The 24,266-nt window shown below is 55.1% G+C and overlaps 9 non-coding genes across 9 annotated transcripts; all 9 read right to left on the bottom strand.

Moving 5' to 3' along the window:
- Positions 1 to 1,183: 1,183 nt before the first annotated feature.
- Positions 1,184 to 1,275, bottom strand: LOC137777841 (small nucleolar RNA SNORD116). Its single transcript, XR_011076648.1, has one exon. It is a non-coding gene; the product is annotated as a small nucleolar RNA SNORD116 (small nucleolar RNA).
- A 2,927-nt stretch (positions 1,276 to 4,202) lies between these two features.
- LOC137753946 (small nucleolar RNA SNORD116) lies at positions 4,203 to 4,294 on the bottom strand. Its single transcript, XR_011071645.1, has one exon. It is a non-coding gene; the product is annotated as a small nucleolar RNA SNORD116 (small nucleolar RNA).
- A 2,408-nt stretch (positions 4,295 to 6,702) lies between these two features.
- Positions 6,703 to 6,794, bottom strand: LOC137750319 (small nucleolar RNA SNORD116). Its single transcript, XR_011070421.1, has one exon. It is a non-coding gene; the product is annotated as a small nucleolar RNA SNORD116 (small nucleolar RNA).
- A 2,927-nt stretch (positions 6,795 to 9,721) lies between these two features.
- Positions 9,722 to 9,813, bottom strand: LOC137753944 (small nucleolar RNA SNORD116). Its single transcript, XR_011071644.1, has one exon. It is a non-coding gene; the product is annotated as a small nucleolar RNA SNORD116 (small nucleolar RNA).
- Positions 9,814 to 12,221: 2,408 nt separating this feature from the next.
- On the bottom strand, positions 12,222 to 12,313 carry LOC137777837 (small nucleolar RNA SNORD116). The gene has a single exon (XR_011076647.1). It is a non-coding gene; the product is annotated as a small nucleolar RNA SNORD116 (small nucleolar RNA).
- Positions 12,314 to 15,239: 2,926 nt separating this feature from the next.
- Positions 15,240 to 15,331, bottom strand: LOC137753785 (small nucleolar RNA SNORD116). The gene has a single exon (XR_011071581.1). It is a non-coding gene; the product is annotated as a small nucleolar RNA SNORD116 (small nucleolar RNA).
- Positions 15,332 to 17,738: 2,407 nt separating this feature from the next.
- On the bottom strand, positions 17,739 to 17,830 carry LOC137777831 (small nucleolar RNA SNORD116). The gene has a single exon (XR_011076645.1). It is a non-coding gene; the product is annotated as a small nucleolar RNA SNORD116 (small nucleolar RNA).
- Positions 17,831 to 20,755: 2,925 nt separating this feature from the next.
- On the bottom strand, positions 20,756 to 20,847 carry LOC137753645 (small nucleolar RNA SNORD116). Its single transcript, XR_011071531.1, has one exon. It is a non-coding gene; the product is annotated as a small nucleolar RNA SNORD116 (small nucleolar RNA).
- A 2,408-nt stretch (positions 20,848 to 23,255) lies between these two features.
- LOC137777826 (small nucleolar RNA SNORD116) lies at positions 23,256 to 23,347 on the bottom strand. Its single transcript, XR_011076643.1, has one exon. It is a non-coding gene; the product is annotated as a small nucleolar RNA SNORD116 (small nucleolar RNA).
- Between the last annotated feature and the right edge of the window lie 919 nt (positions 23,348 to 24,266).

Raw genomic sequence — 24,266 nt, 5'->3', positions numbered from 1 at the left:
GAAGCCATGCATGCTGGAGATCACAGGCTCGCAGCACCAGAAGGCGGCAGGACAAAATGACCCCTGCAGCACACTTTCACTCCAGCCCTTAAACCTGTAGCATTTCCTTGGCAGCCAACTCGCTTCTTTCTGCATGGTTGGGCCCAAAGACCTCCGGGGAGAGCTCCAAACCTCAGGGAATGCTATGCCGACTGGATATAGCAATGACGCTGGGCTGTCCTAAGGAACACCTTAACATCCTAAACATAGGGGCAAGGAGGCCACACAGGGACAAAACATCCCAACGGCTCCAAATCGGGCCCAGTGAGAAGACACCATACTGTGCCGTGAAGGCACCATTCACTGGAACAAGGACCCGCCGTGAAGCACATTGAGAAAGGAGAGGAAAAGGTTGGGATGGTCCATGAATGTGCACCTGTATTCCTTCCCTACACGGGACTCCAAATGCTCCTGAAGATATCCCAAAAGAGTTCCGGGAACCCTATGTCCACCGACCATCTATCCACCCAACAGTAAGCCTGTGGGCTTAGCCAACACTCTCACGTGTATTTCCCGCTCGCCTTGCCTTCCTCTCTCCACCAGGACCCAAACGAATCCACCCCTCACCTAAGTAGCTTGATGTCCCCTGGATTTGCCTAAGGCATTTTCCAACCTCTCCACACACAACACACAAGCAGGACACAACCCAAGGAGGAGCCAACAGCGTCGCCCAAATCCGTGGGACGGTGGCCCATTTGATTTCCCCTGACCATCAGGGCAAACGTAAACTACATCCCACCTCCCAAGCTGAACATGACATAGAAGCCTGGCCTGGCCAGGACTCCTTCTCTGACCCTGAGTGCAGAGACTTCTGTTTCCTTGCGGGAACAAGGCAACGACCTGAGCTCGAGGGTGGCCTGTAGGTCTCGAGGGCAAGCCAGAGGAGTACCAGTGGCTCATGCTTCCTTTCATACCCGCATGCTGACCGCGGCAGGGGATAGCAGTTTTGGCTAGACTCAGGTGCCCAGAGACGTCAAGTTGTCCTTAGCCTTCCCACGTAGATGGACATCCCAGGCTCCTCTCCACATGGCTCTTTCTGCACGACAAGCCCGCCACCCTCAACTTGAACAATGTTGCTGCGCGAGCCCACGGTAGCAAATGCGACATGGACCTCTCCCTAATTTTCCTTTGGGAGCCACGTGCTGGACCTCAGTTAGGATGAGAAGATGGTAGGTATTGCTCATTCATTTTGTTTAGATTTCGAAGGAATGCATTTATGGGAGTCATCACCGATCCACGCAGCTGCTCAAAGGCTGGACGTGCAAAGTCGCGGACTGTCAGCAAGCTCAATCCTCTCAGCAGTAGGGAGCGGCCAGACTCGAGCCACGGGGCAGAAAGTGCACCCAAGTCTCTGGGCATCGGAGCTCGGGTGCCCCAGGAAGCGCCCGGAATGTGACGGTGTAGTCTCGCCGCACAAGCCCCCGTGGCCAAACATCTAGGTTTCTTCAAAGAAGTTCCGTTTACCCCCACAAGGTTTCTACCAGGAACCTTGTCAAGCCAGAGGCGATGCCCTTGGGTCGTACAGAAAGCTATTGGCATTGGAGATATTCCAATGCCCAAACTGGCAGGGCAAACCCTTGCAGCAACTGGGTAACTTGCCCTGGCGCCTTGTATTTTCGCCCCCGGGCCCGTCAGTGACATGACTGCGGAGAAACCTGAGACCCATTCATTGATTCAGAGTGCCAAGCAGTGCATTTATGGGAGTCATCATCAATCCACCTGCTCAAAGGCTGCACGTTCAAAGTTGCAGGCTCCACCGCAGGGCAGCCAACGATCTCAATCATGTCAGCAGTCAGGAGCGGCCAGAGCCGACCCACGGGGCTGCCAATGGAGCTAAGGATCATGGCATCGGATCTCGGGTGCCACTGGAAGAGCCAAGAAGGTGAGGGTGTAGTCTCAGGGCACAAGTCCCCGTGGCCAAACATCTAGGTTTCTGCAAAGAATTTCCACTCACCAGCACAAAGTTCCTACGAGGATCCTCAAGTACTTCACGCCAAAATCACTCTGAGACTCTTTTGCCTCGACTTGCCTCAACTTGCCACACTGTCCTCACTTCTCCAGGTACCATGGACTATACAGAGGGCTCCATGCTGCTGCAGGTGTTTGTTCCCGGGCACTCCACCACCTGCCTCAGTGTGACAGAACACAGGGATGTTTGAGAAAAATGAACGGGGGCACAGAGGCAAAGGGTGATACCGCCCAGCGATGTGCGCTCTATCTCCCCTCAACATTTCATTTGCAGCCCATCATGTCTGTGTGTCCACAGCCAAACGTGAATGCTTCGTGGCACGGATGCCTTCAGAGTGCACGGGCATCAACACAAAGAGCACGGCCGTCCATCAAACCCCTGGTATGGGCCTTGAACTTCCCCGCCTGAGCCGCCTCCCCACCGACACAGCATAGGGATGTCACCCTCAACCGCTGAGACAGCCTCAGGGGAAATGGGATTACTCAGCGTAAGAGCCACTGCCCTCTGGGGAACCAAACCACTCCTGGCGCATACGCTTCCACGCAGTGGACTCTCCCTCAAGGGGAAATGTGGTCCCTGAGATCTTCCACAAGGGAACGGCCCTTGGCCAAATGGGACGACCTCCCACAAAAGCAGATTGTAGGGACCGGTGACAAAACACACCAGAGGAACTCCTGGACTGAACAATGGAGATTCACCTGTAGCCATACTTCCTGGCCTGCTGCCAAGACTGGCAACCTACCCTTGGCCCACACACAAAGCTAATGGCATGGGAACCATTCCGATGCTCAACGCGGCGGGGAAACCCTTGCAGCAATGGTGTAACTTGCAGTGGTGTCTGGTACTTTCACACTCTGGGACCATCAGTGACGTGACATTGGGGAAACCGTGAGGCCCAGGTACTCTGCAAGCAACTTGTTACCCACAGCCATGCAACGAGAGAACCCAGACAACAGCCTAGACACTTGAACCGGTATGACTTGTCTGGCCTGTGGCCAGGCTCGCCGGATACCACAGTCTCGACGCACCAGCGGGTGGCAGGAAAAATGACACCCACGCCACACATCCTCTCCTGCCCTTAACACTGTAGCCTTTCCTTGGCAGCCGACTCCCTTGTTTCTGCATGGTTGCGCCCAATGACCTCCTGGTAGAGCTCCAATCCTCAGGGAACGCTATGTGGGCCGGGTAGAGAAATGATGCTTGGCTGTCCTCAGGAACACCTTCACGTCTTCAACACAGGGGGAACGTGGCCAGACAGGGACAAAACACCCCAAGGCCTCCAAATCGGCCCCCATGAGAAGACACCATACTGTGCCATGAAGGCAACCTTTCGCTGGACAAGGACCCGCCATGAAGCAAATCGGCCAAGGAGAGGAAAGAGGCGGGACAGTCCACAAATGTGCTCCCGTATTCTCTCCCTACACGTGCCTCCAGATGCTCCTGAGGGAATCCCAAATGTGTTCCGGGAACCCCATGGCCACCGTCGATCTATCCACCCACCAGTAAACCTGTGGGCTTAGCCAGCCATCTCACGTCTCTCTTTCACTCGCCTTACCTTAAACTCTCTCCACCGGGATCCCAACGTGTCACGGCAAGATGCCAGAGCCACCCCTCACCAAGGAAGCTTGCCGTGACCAAGCTTGACTAAGGCATTTTCCAGCCCCTTCACACAGCACACACAAGCAGGACACAACCCGCGGAGGAGCCATCAGATTGCCTAAACTCCCAGGAACAGTGGCCCATTTGATTTCTCCCCTCATCAGGAGAAACCTAAATTGCATATGGTCTCCCAAGCAGAACATGACAAAGAAGCCTGCCCTAGGCCTGGAATCCTGTTCTGACCCTGAGCCTACAGACTTCTGTTTCTTTGAGGCCACAAGGCAATGACCAGCCGGTGGGGGCAGCCTGTAGAACTCAAGCGCAGGTGGCAGAACCAGCAATGGCGCACGCTTCCTCTCCTACCTGCATGCTGAACCGTGGCAGGGGACAGCAGTCCTGGCTAGAACAAGGAACCCAGAGACGGCACGCTGTCCCACGCCTTCCCGCCTGGATTGGCATCCCAGGCTCCTTTCCCAATGGCTCTTCTCCCCATGAGATGACCACAACCCTCAACTTGAACAACGTGGCTGTGGACACCCACGGCCGCAAATGCAATGTGAACCTCTCCCTACTTTCCTTTTGGGAGCCACGTGCTGGACCTCAGTTCCAACGAGGAGACGGTAGGGATTTCTCACTCATTTTGTTCAGATTTCCAAGGAATGCACTTGTGGGAGTCATCATCGATCGAAGCACATGCTCAAACGTTGGACATGCAAAGTTGCAGATTCCACCAAGGGATGGCCAGCGAGCTGAATCATATCAGCGTACAGAAGTGGCCAGAGCCGAGCCATGGGTCAGGAAATGCAGCCAGTTCTCAGGGCATCTAAGCTCGTGTTCCCCGAGAAAAGACCAGAAGGTGAGGGTGTAGCCCCGGTGCACACGTTCCCGTCACCAAACCTTTAGGTTTAGCAAAGAAGTGTCGCTTACCGCAACAAGGGTTAAAGCAGGATCCTCATGGAATGCACGCCAGGACCCCTCCGAGACTCCTTCGCCTGGCCTGGCCTTGCCACGCCGTCCTCCTTTCAACGGGTATCAGGGATTATACGGATGGCCCCAGGCTGCTGCTGGCATTCTTTCCCTGGCATTCCACCTGGCTCGGGTGAGAGAACACACGCAGGCTTGAGGAGGGTCCACGGGCGCAGCGAGGGAAAGGTCGATACCACCCAGTGATGTGTGTTCTATCTCTCCTCAACATTTCATTTGCTGTCCATCTTGCCTGTGTGTACGCACCCAAACGTGAAAGCATCGTGGCACATGCGCCTACAGAGCGTGCGGCCATCAGGACAAAGAGCGCCGCCGACCAACAAGACCCTGGCCTCGGGCCCTGAAATTCCTCTCCTGAGCAATCTGCCCTGCATCACAGCAAAACGATGTCTTCCTGATCCCCTGAGACACCCTCAGGACCACTGGGCCCCCTCAGCCTAAGAACAAGTGCCCTCTTTGGCAACAAACACGCCCTTGGCACTTATGATTCCACACAGTGGACACACCCTCAAGGGGAGAGATCTTCCACAAGGGAAGGGCCCTTGGCCGAATATGACGACCTCCATCAAAAGCGGCTCGTAGGGACCCGTGACAAAGGGCACCTGAGGAACGCCTGGACTGATCAAGGGAGACTCACCAGCAGGCATACTTCCTGGTCTCCTGCCAAGCCAGAGGAACTTCCTAGGACCACAACCAAAGCTAATGGCAAGGGAGCCATTCCAATGCCCAAAGTGGCGGGGCAAACCCTTGCAGCAACTGGGTATCTTATCGTAGCACCTTGCACATTGTCTTTCTTCCCTTCAAGGACAAGACCTTGGAGAAACCATGAGACCCAGGTCCTCCAGAACCAACGTGTCACCCACAGCCGTGCAATGAGGGAACGCCTCCAACATCCTGGACCCTTGAACCGGCATGACTTCTCTGGCTTGAAGCCATGCATGCTGGAGATCACAGGCTCGCAGCACCAGAAGGCGGCAGGACAAAATGACCCCTGCAGCACACTTTCACTCCAGCCCTTAAACCTGTAGCATTTCCTTGGCAGCCAACTCGCTTCTTTCTGAATGGTTGGGCCCAAAGACCTCCGGGGAGAGCTCCAAACCTCAGGGAATGCTATGCCGACTGGATATAGCAATGACGCTGGGCTGTCCTAAGGAACACCTTAACATCCTAAACATAGGGGCAAGGAGGCCACACAGGGACAAAACATCCCAACGGCTCCAAATCGGGCCCAGTGAGAAGACACCATACTGTGCCGTGAAGGCACCATTCACTGGAACAAGGACCCGCCGTGAAGCACATTGAGAAAGGAGAGGAAAAGGTTGGGATGGTCCATGAATGTGCACCTGTATTCCTTCCCTACACGGGACTCCAAATGCTCCTGAAGATATCCCAAAAGAGTTCCGGGAACCCTATGTCCACCGACCATCTATCCACCCAACAGTAAGCCTGTGGGCTTAGCCAACACTCTCACGTGTATTTCCCGCTCGCCTTGCCTTCCTCTCTCCACCAGGACCCAAACGAATCCACCCCTCACCTAAGTAGCTTGATGTCCCCTGGATTTGCCTAAGGCATTTTCCAACCTCTCCACACACAACACACAAGCAGGACACAACCCAAGGAGGAGCCAACAGCGTCGCCCAAATCCGTGGGACGGTGGCCCATTTGATTTCCCCTGACCATCAGGGCAAACGTAAACTACATCCCACCTCCCAAGCTGAACATGACATAGAAGCCTGGCCTGGCCAGGACTCCTTCTCTGACCCTGAGTGCAGAGACTTCTGTTTCCTTGCGGGAACAAGGCAACGACCTGAGCTCGAGGGTGGCCTGTAGGTCTCGAGGGCAAGCCAGAGGAGTACCAGTGGCTCATGCTTCCTTTCATACCCGCATGCTGACCGCGGCAGGGGATAGCAGTTTTGGCTAGACTCAGGTGCCCAGAGACGTCAAGTTGTCCTTAGCCTTCCCACGTAGATGGACATCCCAGGCTCCTCTCCACATGGCTCTTTCTGCACGACAAGCCCGCCACCCTCAACTTGAACAATGTTGCTGCGCGAGCCCACGGTAGCAAATGCGACATGGACCTCTCCCTAATTTTCCTTTGGGAGCCACGTGCTGGACCTCAGTTAGGATGAGAAGATGGTAGGTATTGCTCATTCTTTTTGTTTAGATTTCGAAGGAATGCATTTATGGGAGTCATCACCGATCCACGCAGCTGCTCAAAGGCTGGACGTGCAAAGTCGCGGACTGTCAGCAAGCTCAATCCTCTCAGCAGTAGGGAGCGGCCAGACTCGAGCCACGGGGCAGAAAGTGCACCCAAGTCTCAGGGCATCGGAGCTCGGGTGCCCCAGGAAGCGCCCGGAATGTGACGGTGTAGTCTCGCCGCACAAGCCCCCGTGGCCAAACATCTAGGTTTCTTCAAAGAAGTTCCGTTTACCCCCACAAGGTTTCTACCAGGAACCTTGTCAAGCCAGAGGCGATGCCCTTGGGTCGTACAGAAAGCTATTGGCATTGGAGATATTCCAATGCCCAAACTGGCAGGGCAAACCCTTGCAGCAACTGGGTAACTTGCCCTGGCGCCTTGTATTTTCGCCCCCGGGCCCGTCAGTGACATGACTGCGGAGAAACCTGAGACCCATTCATTGGTTCAGAGTGCCAAGCAGTGCATTTATGGGAGTCATCATCAATCCACCTGCTCAAAGGCTGCACGTTCAAAGTTGCAGGCTCCACCGCAGGGCAGCCAACGATCTCAATCATGTCAGCAGTCAGGAGCGGCCAGAGCCGACCCACGGGGCTGCCAATGGAGCTAAGGATCATGGCATCGGATCTCGGGTGCCACTGGAAGAGCCAAGAAGGTGAGGGTGTAGTCTCAGGGCACAAGTCCCCGTGGCCAAACATCTAGGTTTCTGCAAAGAATTTCCACTCACCAGCACAAAGTTCCTACGAGGATCCTCAAGTACTTCACGCCAAAATCACTCTGAGACTCTTTTGCCTCGACTTGCCTCAACTTGCCACACTGTCCTCACTTCTCCAGGTACCATGGACTATACAGAGGGCTCCATGCTGCTGCAGGTGTTTGTTCCCGGGCACTCCACCACCTGCCTCAGTGTGACAGAACACAGGGATGTTTGAGAAAAGTGAACGGGGGCACAGAGGCAAAGGGTGATACCGCCCAGCGATGTGCGCTCTATAGCCCCTCAACATTTCATTTGCAGCCCATCATGTCTGTGTGTCCACAGCCAAACGTGAATGCTTCGTGGCACGGATGCCTTCAGAGTGCACGGGCATCAACACAAAGAGCACGGCCGTCCATCAAACCCCTGGTATGGGCCTTGAACTTCCCCGCCTGAGCCGCCTCCCCACCGACACAGCATAGGGATGTCACCCTCAACCGCTGAGACAGCCTCAGGGGAAATGGGATTACTCAGCGTAAGAGCCACTGCCCTCTGGGGAACCAAACCACTCCTGGCGCATACGCTTCCACGCAGTGGACTCTCCCTCAAGGGGAAATGTGGTCCCTGAGATCTTCCACAAGGGAACGGCCCTTGGCCAAATGGGACGACCTCCCACAAAAGCAGATTGTAGGGACCGGTGACAAAACACACCAGAGGAACTCCTGGACTGAACAATGGAGATTCACCTGTAGCCATACTTCCTGGCCTGCTGCCAAGACTGGCAACCTACCCTTGGCCCACACACAAAGCTAATGGCATGGGAACCATTCCGATGCTCAATGCGGCGGGGAAACCCTTGCAGCAATGGTGTAACTTGCAGTGGTGTCTGGTACTTTCACACTCTGGGACCATCAGTGACGTGACATTGGGGAAACCGTGAGGCCCAGGTACTCTGCAAGCAACTTGTTACCCACAGCCATGCAACGAGAGAACCCAGACAACAGCCTAGACACTTGAACCGGTATGACTTGTCTGGCCTGTGGCCAGGCTCGCCGGATACCACAGTCTCGACGCACCAGCGGGTGGCAGGAAAAATAACACCCACGCCACACATCCTCTCCTGCCCTTAAAACTGTAGCCTTTCCTTGGCAGCCGACTCCCTTGTTTCTGCATGGTTGCGCCCAATGACCTCCTGGTAGAGCTCCAATCCTCAGGGAACGCTATGTGGGCCGGGTAGAGAAATGATGCTTGGCTGTCCTCAGGAACACCTTCACGTCTTCAACACAGGGGGAACGTGGCCAGACAGGGACAAAACACCCCAAGGCCTCCAAATCGGCCCCCATGAGAAGACACCATACTGTGCCATGAAGGCAACCTTTCGCTGGACAAGGACCCGCCATGAAGCAAATCGGCCAAGGAGAGGAAAGAGGCGGGACAGTCCACAAATGTGCTCCCGTATTCTCTCCCTACACGTGCCTCCAGATGCTCCTTAGGGAATCCCAAATGTGTTCCGGGAACCCCATGGCCACCGTCGATCTATCCACCCACCAGTAAACCTGTGGGCTTAGCCAGCCATCTCACGTCTCTCTTTCACTCACCTTACCTTAATCTCTCTCCACCGGGATCCCAACGTGTCACGGCAAGATGCCAGAGCCACCCCTCACCAAGGAAGCTTGCCGTGACCAAGCTTGACTAAGGCATTTTCCAGCCCCTTCACACAGCACACACAAGCAGGACACAACCCGAGGAGGAGCCATCAGATTGCCTAAACTCCCAGGAACAGTGGCCCATTTGATTTCTCCCCTCATCAGGAGAAACCTAAATTGCATATGGTCTCCCAAGCAGAACATGACAAAGAAGCCTGCCCTAGGCCTGGAATCCTGTTCTGACCCTGAGCCTACAGACTTCTGTTTCTTTGAGGCCACAAGGCAATGACCAGCAGGTGGGGGCAGCCTGTAGAACTCAAGCGCAGGTGGCAGAACCAGCAGTGGCGCACGCTTCCTCTCCTACCTGCATGCTGAACCGTGGCAGGGGACAGCAGTCCTGGCTAGAACAAGGAACCCAGAGACGGCACGCTGTCCCACGCCTTCCCGCCTGGATTGGCATCCCAGGCTCCTTTCCCAATTGCTCTTCTCCCCATGAGATGACCACAACCCTCAACTTGAACAACGTGGCTGTGGACACCCACGGCCGCAAATGCAATGTGAACCTCTCCCTACTTTCCTTTTGGGAGCCACGTGCTGGACCTCAGTTCCAACGAGGAGACGGTAGGGATTTCTCACTCATTTTGTTCAGATTTCCAAGGAATGCACTTGTGGGAGTCATCATCGATCGAAGCACATGCTCAAACGTTGGACATGCAAAGTTGCAGATTCCACCATGGGCCGGCCAGCGAGCTGAATCATATCAGCGTACAGAAGTGGCCAGAGCCGAGCCATGGGTCAGGAAATGCAGCCAGTTCTCAGGGCATCTAAGCTCGTGTTCCCTGAGAAAAGATCAGAAGGTGAGGGTGTAGCCCCGGTGCACACGTTCCCGTCGCCAACCCTTTAGGTTTAGCAAAGAAGTGTCGCTTACCGCAACAAGGGTTAAAGCAGGATCCTCATGGAATGCACGCCAGGACCCCTCCGAGACTCCTTCGCCTGGCCTCGCCTTGCCACGCCGTCCTCCTTTCAACGGGTATCAGGGATTATACGGATGGCCCCAGGCTGCTGCTGGCATTCTTTCCCTGGCATTCCACCTGGCTCGGGTGAGAGAACACACGCAGGCTTGAGGAGGGTCCACGGGCGCAGCGAGGGAAAGGTTGATACCACCCAGTGATGTGTGTTCTATCTCTCCTCAACATTTCATTTGCTGTCCATCTTGCCTGTGTGTACGCACCCAAACGTGAAAGCATCGTGGCACATGCGCCTACAGAGCGTGCGGCCATCAGGACAAAGAGCGCCGCCGACCAACAAGACCCTGGCCTCGGGCCCTGAAATTCCTCTCCTGAGCAATCTGCCCTGCATCACAGCAAAACGATGTCTTCCTGATCCCCTGAGACACCCTCAGGACCACTGGGCCCCCTCAGCCTAAGAACAAGTGCCCTCTTTGGCAACAAACACGCCCTTGGCACTTATGATTGCACACAGTGGACACACCCTCAAGGGGAGAGATCTTCCACAAGGGAAGGGCCCTTGGCCGAATATGACGACCTCCATCAAAAGCGGCTCGTAGGGACCCGTGACAAAGGGCACCTGAGGAACGCCTGGACTGATCAAGGGAGACTCACCAGCAGGCATACTTCCTGGTCTCCTGCCAAGCCAGAGGAACTTCCTAGGACCGCCACCAAAGCTAATGGCAAGGGAGCCATTCCAATGCCCAAAGTGGCGGGGCAAACCCTTGCAGCAACTGGGTATCTTATCGTAGCACCTTGCACATTGTCTTTCTTCCCTTCAAGGACAAGACCTTGGAGAAACCATGAGACCCAGGTCCTCCAGAACCAACGTGTCACCCACAGCCGTGCAATGAGGGAACGCCTCCAACATCCTGGACCCTTGAACCGGCATGACTTCTCTGGCTTGAAGCCATGCATGCTGGAGATCACAGGCTCGCAGCACCAGAAGGCGGCAGGACAAAATGACCCCTGCAGCACACTTTCACTCCAGGCCTTAAACCTGTAGCATTTCCTTGGCAGCCAACTCGCTTCTTTCTGCATGGTTGGGCCCAAAGACCTCCGGGGAGAGCTCCAAACCTCAGGGAATGCTATGCCGACTGGGTATAGCAATGACGCTGGGCTGTCCTAAGGAACACCTTAACATCCTCAACATAGGGGCAAGGAGGCCACACAGGGACAAAACATCCCAACGGCTCCAAATCGGGCCCAGTGAGAAGACACCATACTGTGCCGTGAAGGCACCATTCAGTGGAACAAGGACCCGCCGTGAAGCACATTGAGAAAGGAGAGGAAAAGGTTGGGATGGTCCATGAATGTGCACCTGTATTCCTTCCCTACACGGGACTCCAAATGCTCCTGAAGATATCCCAAAAGAGTTCCGGGAACCCTATGTCCACCGACCATCTATCCACCCAACAGTAAGCCTGTGGGCTTAGCCAACACTCTCACGTGTATTTTCCGCTCGCCTTGCCTTCCTCTCTCCACCAGGACCCAAACGAATCCACCCCTCACCTAAGTAGCTTGATGTCCCCTGGATGTGCCTAAGGCATTTTCCAACCTCTCCACACACAACACACAAGCAGGACACAACCCAAGGAGGAGCCAACAGCGTCGCCCAAATCCGTGGGACGGTGGCCCATTTGATTTCCCCTGACCATCAGGGCAAACGTAAACTACATCCCACCTCCCAAGCTGAACATGACATAGAAGCCTGGCCTGGCCAGGACTCCTTCTCTGACCCTGAGTGCAGAGACTTCTGTTTCCTTGCGGGAACAAGGCAACGACCTGAGCTCGAGGGTGGCCTGTAGGTCTCGAGGGCAAGCCAGAGGAGTACCAGTGGCTCATGCTTCCTTTCATACCCGCATGCTGACCGCGGCAGGGGATAGCAGTTTTGGCTAGACTCAGGTGCCCAGAGACGTCAAGTTGTCCTTAGCCTTCCCACGTAGATGGACATCCCAGGCTCCTCTCCACATGGCTCTTTCTGCACGACAAGCCCGCCACCCTCAACTTGAACAATGTTGCTGCGCGAGCCCACGGTAGCAAATGCGACATGGACCTCTCCCTAATTTTCCTTTGGGAGCCACGTGCTGGACCTCAGTTAGGATGAGAAGATGGTAGGTATTGCTCATTCATTTTGTTTAGATTTCGAAGGAATGCATTTATGGGAGTCATCACCGATCCACGCAGCTGCTCAAAGGCTGGACGTGCAAAGTCGCGGACTGTCAGCAAGCTCAATCCTCTCAGCAGTAGGGAGCGGCCAGACTCGAGCCACGGGGCAGAAAGTGCACCCAAGTCTCAGGGCATCGGAGCTCGGGTGCCCCAGGAAGTGCCCGGAATGTGACGGTGTAGTCTCGCCGCACAAGCCCCCGTGGCCAAACATCTAGGTTTCTTCAAAGAAGTTCCGTTTACCCCCACAAGGTTTCTACCAGGAACCTTGTCAAGCCAGAGGCGATGCCCTTGGGTCGTACAGAAAGCTATTGGCATTGGAGATATTCCAATGCCCAAACTGGCAGGGCAAACCATTGCAGCAACTGGGTAACTTGCCCTGGCGCCTTGTATTTTCGCCCCCGGGCCCGTCAGTGACATGACTGCGGAGAAACCTGAGACCCATTCATTGGTTCAGAGTGCCAAGCAGTGCATTTATGGGAGTCATCATCAATCCACCTGCTCAAAGGCTGCACGTTCAAAGTTGCAGGCTCCACCGCAGGGCAGCCAACGATCTCAATCATGTCAGCAGTCAGGAGCGGCCAGAGCCGACCCACGGGGCTGCCAATGGAGCCAAGGATCATGGCATCGCATCTCGGGTGCCACTGGAAGAGCCAAGAAGGTGAGGGTGTAGTCTCAGGGCACAAGTCCCCGTGGCCAAACATCTAGGTTTCTGCAAAGAATTTCCACTCACCAGCACAAGGTTCCTACGAGGATCCTCAAGTACTTCACGCCAAAATCACTCTGAGACTCTTTTGCCTCGACTTGCCTCAACTTGCCACACTGTCCTCATTTCTCCAGGTACCATGGACTATACAGAGGGCTCCATGCTGCTGCAGGTGTTTGTTCCCGGGCACTCCACCACCTGCCTCAGTGTGACAGAACACAGGGATGTTTGAGAAAAGTGAACGGGGGCACAGAGGCAAAGGGTGATACCGCCCAGCGATGTGCGCTCTATCTCCCCTCAACATTTCATTTGCAGCCCATCATGTCTGTGTGTCCACAGCCAAACGTGAATGCTTCGTGGCACGGATGCCTTCAGAGTGCACGGGCATCAACACAAAGAGCACGGCCGTCCATCAAACCCCTGGTATGGGCCTTGAACTTCCCCGCCTGAGCCGCCTCCCCACCGACACAGCATAGGGATGTCACCCTCAACCGCTGAGACAGCCTCAGGGGAAATGGGATTACTCAGCGTAAGAGCCACTGCCCTCTGGGGAACCAAACCACTCCTGGCGCATACGCTTCCACGCAGTGGACTCACCCTCAAGGGGAAATGTGGTCCCTGAGATCTTCCACAAGGGAACGCCCTTGGCCAAATGGGACGACCTCCCACAAAAGCAGATTGTAGGGACCGGTGACAAAACACACCAGAGGAACTCCTAGACTGAACAATGGAGATTCACCTGTAGCCCTACTTCCTGGCCTGCTGCCAAGACTGGCAACCTACCCTTGGCCCACACACAAAGCTAATGGCATGGGAACCATTCCGATGCTCAACGCGGCGGGGAAACCCTTGCAGCAATGGTGTAACTTGCAGTGGTGTCTGGTACTTTCACACTCTGGGACCATCAGTGACGTGACATTGGGGAAACCGTGAGGCCCAGGTACTCTGCAAGCAACTTGTTACCCACAGCCATGCAACGAGAGAACCCAGACAACAGCCTAGACACTTGAACCGGTATGACTTGTCTGGCCTGTGGCCAGGCTCGCCGGATACCACAGTCTCGACGCACCAGCGGGTGGCAGGAAAAATGACACCCACGCCACACATCCTCTCCTGCCCTTAAAACTGTAGCCTTTCCTTGGCAGCCGACTCCCTTGTTTCTGCATGGTTGCGCCCAATGACCTCCTGGCTGAGCTCCAATCCTCAGGGAACGCTATGTGGGCCGGGTAGAGAAATGATGATTGGCTGTCCTCAGGAACATCTTCACGTCTTCAACACAGGGGGAACGTGGCCAGACAGGGACAAAACACCCCAAGGCCTCCAAATCGGCCCCCATGAGAAGACACCATACTGTGCCATGAAGGCAACCTTTCGCTGGACAAGGACCCGCCATGAAGCAAATCGGCCAAGGAGAGGAAAGAGGCGGGACAGTCCACAAATGTGCTCCCGTATTCTCTCCCTACACGTGCCTCCAGATGCTCCTGAGGGAATCCCAAATGTGTTCCGGGAACCCCATGGCCACCGTCGATCTATCCACCCACCAGTAAACCTGTGGGCTTAGCCAGCCATCTCACGTCTCGCTTTCACTCGCCTTACCTTAATCTCTCTCCACCGGGATCCCAACGTGTCACGGCAAGATGCCAGAGCCACCCCTCACCAAGGAAGCTTGCCGTGACCAAGCTTGACTAAGGCATTTTCCAGCCCCTTCACACAGCACACACAAGCAGGACACAACCCGAGGAGGAGCCATCAGATTGCCTAAACTCCCAGGAACAGTGGCCCATTTGATTTCTCCCCTCATCAGGAGAAACCTAAATTGCATATGGTCTCCCAAGCAGAACATGACAAAGAAGCATGCCCTAGGCCTGGAATCCTGTTCTGACCCTGAGCCTACAGACTTCTGTTTCTTTGAGGCCACAAGGCAATGACCAGCCGGTGGGGGCAGCCTGTAGAACTCAAGCGCAGGTGGCAGAACCAGCAATGGCGCACGCTTCCTCTCCTACCTGCATGCTGAACCGTGGCAGGGAACAGCAGTCATGGCTAGAACAAGGAACCCAGAGACGGCACGCTGTCCCACGCCTTCCCGCCTGGATTGGCATCACAGGCTACTTTCCCAATGGCTCTTCTCCCCATGAGATGACCACAACCCTCATCTTGAACAACGTGGCTGTGGACACCCACGGCCGCAAATGCAATGTGAACCTCTCCCTACTTTCCTTTTGGGAGCCACGTGCTGGACCTCAGTTCCAACGAGGAGACGGTAGGGATTTCTCACTCATTTTGTTCAGATTTCCAAGGAATGCATTTGTGGGAGTCATCATCGATCGAAGCACATGCTCAAACGTTGGACATGCAAAGTTGCAGATTCCACCATGGGACGGCCAGCGAGCTGAATCATATCAGCGTACAGAAGTGGCCAGAACCGAGCCATGGGTCAGGAAATGCAGCCAGTTCTCAGGGCATCTAAGCTCGTGTTCCCCGAGAAAAGACCAGAAGGTGAGGGTGTAGCCCCGGTGCACACGTTCCCGTCGCCAAACCTTTGGGTTTAGCACAGAAGTGTCGCTTACCGCAACAAGGGTTAAAGCAGGATCCTCATGGAATGCATGCAAGGACCCCTCCGAGACTCCTTCGCCTGGCCTGGCCTTGCCACGCCGTCCTCCTTTCAACGGGTATAGGGATTATACGGATGGCCCCAGGCTGCTGCTGGCATTCTTTCCCTGGCATTCCACCTGGCTCGGGTGAGAGAACACACGCAGGCTTGAGGAGGGTCCACGGGCGCAGCGAGGGAAAGGTCGATACCACCCAGTGATGTGTGTTCTATCTCTCCTCAACATTTCATTTGCTGTCCATCTTGCCTGTGTGTACGCACCCAAACGTGAAAGCATCGTGGCACATGCGCCTACAGAGCGTGCGGCCATCAGGACAAAGAGTGCCGCCGACCAACAAGACCCTGGTCTCGGGCCCTGAAATTCCTCTCCTGAGCAATCTGCCCTGCATCACAGCAAAACGATGTCTTCCTGATCCCCTGAGACACCCTCAGGACAACTGGGCCCCCTCAGCCTAAGAACAAGTGCCCTCTTTGGCAACAAACACGCCCTTGGCACTTATGATTCCACACAGTGGACACACCCTCAAGGGGAGAGATCTTCCACAAGGGAAGGGCCCTTGGCCGAATATGACGACCTCCATCAAAAGCGGCTCGTAGGGACCCGTGACAAAGGGCACCTGAGGAACGCCTGGACTGATCAAGGGAGACTCACCAGCAGGCATACTTCCTGGTCTCCTGCCAAGCCAGAGGAACTTCCTAGGACCGCCACCAAAGCTAATGGCAAGGGAGCCATTCCAATGCCCAAAGTGGCGGGGCAAACCCTTGCAGCAACTGGGTATCTTATCGTAGCACCTTGCACATTGTCTTTCTTCCCTTCAAGGACAAGACCTTGGAGAAACCATGAGACCCAGGTCCTCCAGAACCAACGTGTCACCCACAGCCGTGCAATGAGGGAACGCCTCCAACATCCTGGACTCTTGAACCGGCATGACTTCTCTGGCTTGAAGCCATGCATGCTGGAGATCACAGGCTCGCAGCACCAGAAGGCGGCAGGACAAAATGACCCCTGCAGCACACTTTCACTCCAGCCCTTAAACCTGTAGCATTTCCTTGGCAGCCAACTCGCTTCTTTCTGCATGGTTGGGCCCAAAGACCTCCGGGGAGAGCTCCAAACCTCAGGGAATGCTATGCCGACTGGGTATAGCAATGACGCTGGGCTGTCCTAAGGAACACCTTAACATCCTCAACATAGGGGCAAGGAGGCCACACAGGGACAAAACATCCCAACGGCTCCAAATCGGGCCCAGTGAGAAGACACCATACTGTGCCGTGAAGGCACCATTCACTGGAACAAGGACCCGCCGTGAAGCACATTGAGAAAGGAGAGGAAAAGGTTGGGATGGTCTATGAATGTGCACCTGTATTCCTTCCCTACACGGGACTCCAAATGCTCCTGAAGATATCCCAAAAGAGTTCCGGGAACCCTTTGTCCACCGACCATCTATCCACCCAACAGTAAGCCTGTGGGCTTAGCCAACACTCTCACGTGTATTTCCCGCTCGCCTTGCCTTCCTCTCTCCACCAGGACCCAAACGAATCCACCCCTCACCTAAGTAGCTTGATGTCCCCTGGATTTGCCTAAGGCATTTTCCAACCTCTCCACACACAACACACAAGCAGGACACAACCCAAGGAGGAGCCAACAGCGTCACCCAAATCCGTGGGACGGTGGCCCATTTGATTTCCCCTGACCATCAGGGCAAACGTAAACTACATCCCACCTCCCAATCTGAACATGACATAGAAGCCTGGCCTGGCCAGGACTCTTTCTCTGACCCTGAGTGCAGAGACTTCTGTTTCCTTGCGGGAACAAGGCAACGACCTGAGCTCGAGGGTGGCCTGTAGGTCTCGAGGGCAAGCCAGAGGAGTACCAGTGGCTCATGCTTCCTTTCATACCCGCATGCTGACCGCGGCAGGGGATAGCAGTTTTGGCTAGACTCAGGTGCCCAGAGACGTCAAGTTGTCCTTAGCCTTCCCACGTAGATGGACATCCCAGGCTCCTCTCCACATGGCTCTTTCTGCACGACAAGCCCGCCACCCTCAACTTGAACAATGTTGCTGCGCGAGCCCACGGTAGCAAATGCGACATGGACCTCTCCCTAATTTTCCTTTGGGAGCCACGTGCTGGACCTCAGTTAGGATGAGAAGATGGTAGGTATTGCTCATTCATTTTGTTTAGATTTCGAAGGAATGCATTTATGGGAGTCATCACCGATCCACGCAGCTGCTCAAAGGCTGGACGTGCAAAGTCGCGGACTGTCAGCAAGCTCAATCCTCTCAGCAGTAGGGAGCGGCCAGACTCGAGCCACGGGGCAGAAAGTGCACCCAAGTCTCAGGGCATCGGAGCTCGGGTGCCCCAGGAAGCGCCCGGAATGTGACGGTGTAGTCTCGCCACACAAGTCCCCGTGGCCAAACATCTAGGTTTCTTCAAAGAAGTTCCGTTTACCCCCACAAGGTTGCTACCAGGAACCTTGTCAAGCCAGAGGCGATGCCCTTGGGTCGTACAGAAAGCTATTGGCATTGGAGATATTCCAATGCCCAAACTGGCAGGGCAAACCCTTGCAGCAACTGGGTAACTTGCCCTGGCGCCTTGTATTTTCGCCCCCGGGCCCGTCAGTGACATGACTGCGGAGAAACCTGAGACCCATTCATTGGTTCAGAGTGCCAAGCAGTGCATTTATGGGAGTCATCATCAATCCACCTGCTCAAAGGCTGCACGTTCAAAGTTGCAGGCTCCACCGCAGGGCAGCCAACGATCTCAATCATGTCAGCAGTCAGGAGCGGCCAGAGCCGACCCACGGGGCTGCCAATGGAGCTAAGGATCATGGCATCGGATCTCGGGTGCCACTGGAAGAGCCAAGAAGGTGAGGGTGTAGTCTCAGGGCACAAGTCCCCGTGGCCAAACATCTAGGTTTCTGCAAAGAATTTCCACTCACCAGCACAATGTTCCTATGAGGATCCTCAAGTACTTCACGCCAAAATCACTCTGAGACTCTTTTGCCTCGACTTGCCTCAACTTGCCGCACTGTCCTCACTTCGCCAGGTACCATGGACTATACAGAGGGCCCCATGCTGCTGCAGGTGTTTGTTCCCGGGCACTCCACCACCTGCCTCAGTGTGACAGAACACAGGGATGTTTGAGAAAAGTGAACGGTGGCACAGAGGCAAAGGGTGATACCGCCCAGCGATGTGCACTCTATCTCCCCTCAACAATTCATTTGCAGCCCATCATGTCTGTGTGTCCACAGCCAAACGTGAATGCTTCGTGGCACGGATGCCTTCAGAGTGCACGGGCATCAACACAAAGAGCACGACCGTCCATCAAACCCCTGGTATGGGCCTTGAACTTCCCCGCCTGAGCCGCCTCCCCACCGACACAGCATAGGGATGTCACCCTGAACCGCTGAGACACCCTCAGGGGAAATGGGATTACTCAGCGTAAGAGCCACTGCCCTCTGGGGAACCAAACCACTCCTGGCGCATACGCTTCCACACAGTGGACTCACCCTCAAGGGGAAATGTGGTCCCTGAGATCTTCCACAAGGGAACGGCCCTTGGCCAAATGGGACGACCTCCCACAAAAGCAGCTTGTAGGGACCGGTGACAAAACACACCAGAGGAACTCCTGGACTGAACAATGGAGATTCACCTGTAGCCATACTTCCTGGCCTGCTACAAGACTGGCAACCTACCCTTGGCCCACACACAAAGCTAATGGCATGGGAACCATTCCGATGCTCAACGCGGCGGGGAAACCCTTGCAGCAATGGCGTAACTTGCAGTGGTGTCTGGTACTTTCACACTCTGGGACCATCAGTGACGTGACATTGGGGAAACCGTGAGGCCCAGGTACTCTGCAAGCAACTTGTTACCCACAGCCATGCAACGAGAGAACCCAGACAACAGCCTAGACACTTGAACCGGTATGACTTGTCTGGCCTGTGGCCAGGCTCGCCAGATACCACAGTCTCGACGCACCAGCGGGTGGCAGGAAAAATGACACCCACGCCACACATCCTCTCCTGCCCTTAAAACTGTAGCCTTTCCTTGGCAGCCGACTCCCTTGTTTCTGCATGGTTGCTCCCAATGACCTCCTGGTAGAGCTCCAATCCTCAGGGAACGCTATGTGGGCCGGGTATAGAAATGATGCTTGGCTGTCCTCAGGAACACCTTCACGTCTTCAACACAGGGGAAACGTGGCCAGACAGGGACAAAACACCCCAAGGCCTCCAAATCGGCCCCCATGAGAAGACACCATACTGTGCCATGAAGGCAACCTTTCACTGGACAAGGACCCGCCATGAAGCAAATCGGCCAAGGAGAGGAAAGAGGCGGGACAGTCCACAAATGTGCTCCCGTATTCTTCCCCTACACGTGCCTCCAGATGCTCCTGAGGGAATCCCAAATGTGTTCCGGGAACCCCATGGCCACCGTCGATCTATCCACCCACCAGTAAACCTGTGGGCTTAGCCAGCCATCTCACGTCTCTCTTTCACTCGCCTTACCTTAGTCTCTCTCCACCGGGATCCCAACGTGTCACGGCAAGATGCCAGAGCCACCCCTCACCAAGGAAGCTTGCCGTGACCAAGCTTGACTAAGGCATTTTCCAGCCCCTTCCCACAGCACACACAAGCAGGACACAACCCGAGGAGGAGCCATCAGATTGCCTAAACTCCCAGGAACAGTGGCCCATTTGATTTCTCCCCTCATCAGAAGAAACCTAAATTGCATATGGTCTCCCAAGCAGAACATGACAAAGAAGCCTGCCCTAGGCCTGGAATCCTGTTTCGACCCTGAGCCTACAGACTTCTGTTTCTTTGAGGCCACAAGGCAATGACCAGCCGGTGGGGGCAGCCTGTAGAACTCAAGCGCAGGTGGCAGAACCAGCAATGGCGCACGCTTCCTCTCCTACCTGCATGCTGAACCGTGGCAGGGGACAGCAGTCCTGGCTAGACCAAGGAACACAGAGACGGCACGGTGTCCCACGCCTTCTCGAAGGATTGGCATCCCAGGCTCCTTTCCCAATTGCTCTTCTCCCCATGCGATGACCACAACCCTCAACTTGAACAACGTGCCTGTGGACACCCACGGCCGCAAATGCAATGTGAACCTCTCCCTACTTTCCTTTTGGGAGCCACGTGCTGGACCTCAGTTCCAACGAGGAGACGGTAGGGATTTCTCCCTCATTTTGTTCAGATTTCCAAGGAAAGCATTTGTGGGAGTCATCATCGATCCAAGCACATGCTCAAACGTTGGACATGCAAAGTTGCAGATTCCACCATGGGACGGCCAGCGAGCTGAATCATATCAGCGTACAGAAGTGGCCAGAGCCGAGCCATGGGTCAGGAAATGCAGCCAGTTCTCAGGGCATCAAAGCTCGTGTTCCCCGAGAAAAAACCAGAAGGTGAGGGTGTAGCCCCGTTGCACACGTTCCCGTCGCCAAACCTTTAGGTTTAGCAAAGAAGTGTCACTTACCGCAACAAGGGTTAAAGCAGGATCCTCATGGAATGCACGCCAGGACCCCTCCGAGACTCCTTCGCCTGGCCTCGCCTTGCCACGCCGTCCTCCTTTCAACGGGCATCAGGGATTATACGGATGGCCCCAGGCTGCTGCTGGCATTCTTTCCCTGGCATTCCACCTGGCTCGGGTGAGAGAACACACGCAGGCTTGAGGAGGGTGCACGGGCGCAGCGAGGGAAAGGTCGATACCACCCAGTGATGTGTGTTCTATCTCTCCTCAACATTTCATTTGCTGTCCATCTTGCCTGTGTTTACGCACCCAAACGTGAAAGCATCGTGGCACATGCGCCTACAGAGCGTGTGGCCATCAGGACAAAGAGCGCCGCCGACCAACAAGACCCTGGCCTCGGGCCCTGAAATTCCTCTCCTGAGCAATCTGCCCTGCATCACAGCAAAACGATGTCTTCCTGATCCCCTGAGACACCCTCAGGACAACTGGGCCCCCTCAGCCTAAGAACAAGTGCCCTCTTTGGCAACAAACACGCCCTTGGCACTTATGATTCCACACAGTGGACACACCCTCAAGGGGAGAGATCTTCCACAAGGGAAGGGCCCTTGGCCGAATATGACGACCTCCATCAAAAGCGGCTCGTAGGGACCCGTGACAAAGGGCACCTGAGGAACGCCTGGACTGATCAAGGGAGACTCACCAGCAGGCATACTTCCTGGTCTCCTGCCAAGCCAGAGGAACTTCCTAGGACCGCAACCAAAGCTAATGGCAAGGGAGCCATTCCAATGCCCAAAGTGGCGGGGCAAACCCTTGCAGCAACTGGTTATCTTATCGTAGCACCTTGCACATTGTCTTTCTTCCCTTCAAGGACAAGACCTTGGAGAAACCATGAGACCCAGGTCCGCCAGAACCAACGTGTCACCCACAGCCGTGTAATGAGGGAACGCCTCCAACATCCTGGACCTTTGAACCGGCATGACTTCTCTGGCTTGAAGCCATGCATGCTGGAGATCACAGGCTCGCAGCACCAGAAGGCGGCAGGACAAAATGACCCCTGCAGCACACTTTCACTCCAGCCCTTAAACCTGTAGCATTTCCTTGGCAGCCAACTCGCTTCTTTCTGCATGGTTGGGCCCAAAGACCTCCGGGGAGAGCTCCAAACCTCAGGGAATGCTATGCCGACTGGGTATAGCAATGACGCTGGGCTGTCCTAAGGAACACCTTAACATCCTCAACATAGGGGCAAGGAGGCCACACAGGGACAAAACATCCCAACGGCTCCAAATCGGGCCCAGTGAGAAGACACCATACTGTGCCGTGAAGGCACCATTCACTGGAACAAGGACCCGCCGTGAAGCACATTGAGAAAGGAGAGGAAAAGGTTGGGATGGTCCATGAATGTGCACCTGTATTCTTTCCCTACACGGGACTCCAAATGCTCCTGATGATATCCCAAAAGAGTTCCGGGAACCCTATGTCCACCGACCATCTATCCACCCAACAGTAAGCCTGTGGGCTTAGCCAACACTCTCACGTGTATTTCCCGCTCGCCTTGCCTTCCTCTCTCCACCAGGACCCAAACGAATCCACCCCTCACCTAAGTAGCTTGATGTCCCCTGGATTTGCCTAAGGCATTTTCCAACCTCTCCACACACAACACACAAGCAGGACACAACCCAAGGAGGAGCCAACAGCGTCGCCCAAATCCGTGGGACGGTGGCCCATTTGATTTCCCCTGACCATCAGGGCAAACGTAAACTACATCCCACCTCCCAAGCTGAACATGACATAGAAGCCTGGCCTGGCCAGGACTCCTTCTCTGACCCTGAGTGCAGAGACTTCTGTTTCCTTGCGGGAACAAGGCAACGACCTGAGCTCGAGGGTGGCCTGTAGGTCTCGAGGGCAAGCCAGAGGAGTACCAGTGGCTCATGCTTCCTTTCATACCCGCATGCTGACCGCGGCAGGGGATAGCAGTTTTGGCTAGACTCAGGTGCCCAGAGACGTCAAGTTGTCCTTAGCCTTCCCACGTAGATGGACATCCCAGGCTCCTCTCCACATGGCTCTTTCTGCACGACAAGCCCGCCACCCTCAACTTGAACAATGTTGCTGCGCGAGCCCACGGTAGCAAATGCGACATGGACCTCTCCCTAATTTTCCTTTGGGAGCCACGTGCTGGACCTCAGTTAGGATGAGAAGATGGTAGGTATTGCTCATTCATTTTGTTTAGATTTCGAAGGAATGCATTTATGGGAGTCATCACCGATCCACGCAGCTGCTCAAAGGCTGGACGTGCAAAGTCGCGGACTGTCAGCAAGCTCAATCCTCTCAGCAGTAGGGAGCGGCCGGACTCGAGCCACGGGGCAGAAAGTGCACCCAAGTCTCTGGGCATCGGAGCTCGGGTGCCCCAGGAAGCGCCCGGAATGTGACGGTGTAGTCTCGCCGCACAAGCCCCCGTGGCCAAACATCTAGGTTTCTTCAAAGAAGTTCCGTTTACCCCCACAAGGTTGCTACCAGGAACCTTGTCAAGCCAGAGGCGATGCCCTTGGGTCGTACAGAAAGCTATTGGCATTGGAGATATTCCAATGCCCAAACTGGCAGGGCAAACCCTTGCAGCAACTGGGTAACTTGCCCTGGCGCCTTGTATTTTCGCCCCCGGGCCCGTCAGTGACATGACTGCGGAGAAACCTGAGACCCATTCATTGGTTCAGAGTGCCAAGCAGTGCATTTATGGGAGTCATCATCAATCCACCTGCTCAAAGGCTGCACGTTCAAAGTTGCAGGCTCCACCGCAGGGCAGCCAACGATCTCAATCATGTCAGCCGTCAGGAGCGGCAAGAGCCGACCCACGGGGCTGCCAATGGAGCTAAGGATCATGGCATCGGATCTCGGGTGCCACTGGAAGAGCCAAGAAGGTGAGGGTGTAGTCTCAGTGCACAAGTCCCCGTGGCCAAACATCTAGGTTTCTGCAAAGAATTTCCACTGACCAGCACAAGGTTCCTACGAGGATCCTCAAGTACTTCACGCCAAAATCACTCTGAGACTCTTTTGCCTCGACTTGCCTCAACTTGCCACACTGTCCTCACTTCTCCAGGTACCATGGACTATACAGAGGGCTCCATGCTGCTGCAGGTGTTTGTTCCCGGGCACTCCACCACCTGCCTCAGTGTGACAGAACACAGGGATGT

Source organism: Eschrichtius robustus, chromosome 1, assembly GCF_028021215.1.
Source record: "Eschrichtius robustus isolate mEscRob2 chromosome 1, mEscRob2.pri, whole genome shotgun sequence".
Taxonomy (NCBI): Eukaryota; Metazoa; Chordata; class Mammalia; order Artiodactyla; family Eschrichtiidae; genus Eschrichtius; species Eschrichtius robustus.
Note: the sequence above shows the minus strand (reverse complement) of the source record. Positions and strands in the feature narration are given on the sequence as shown.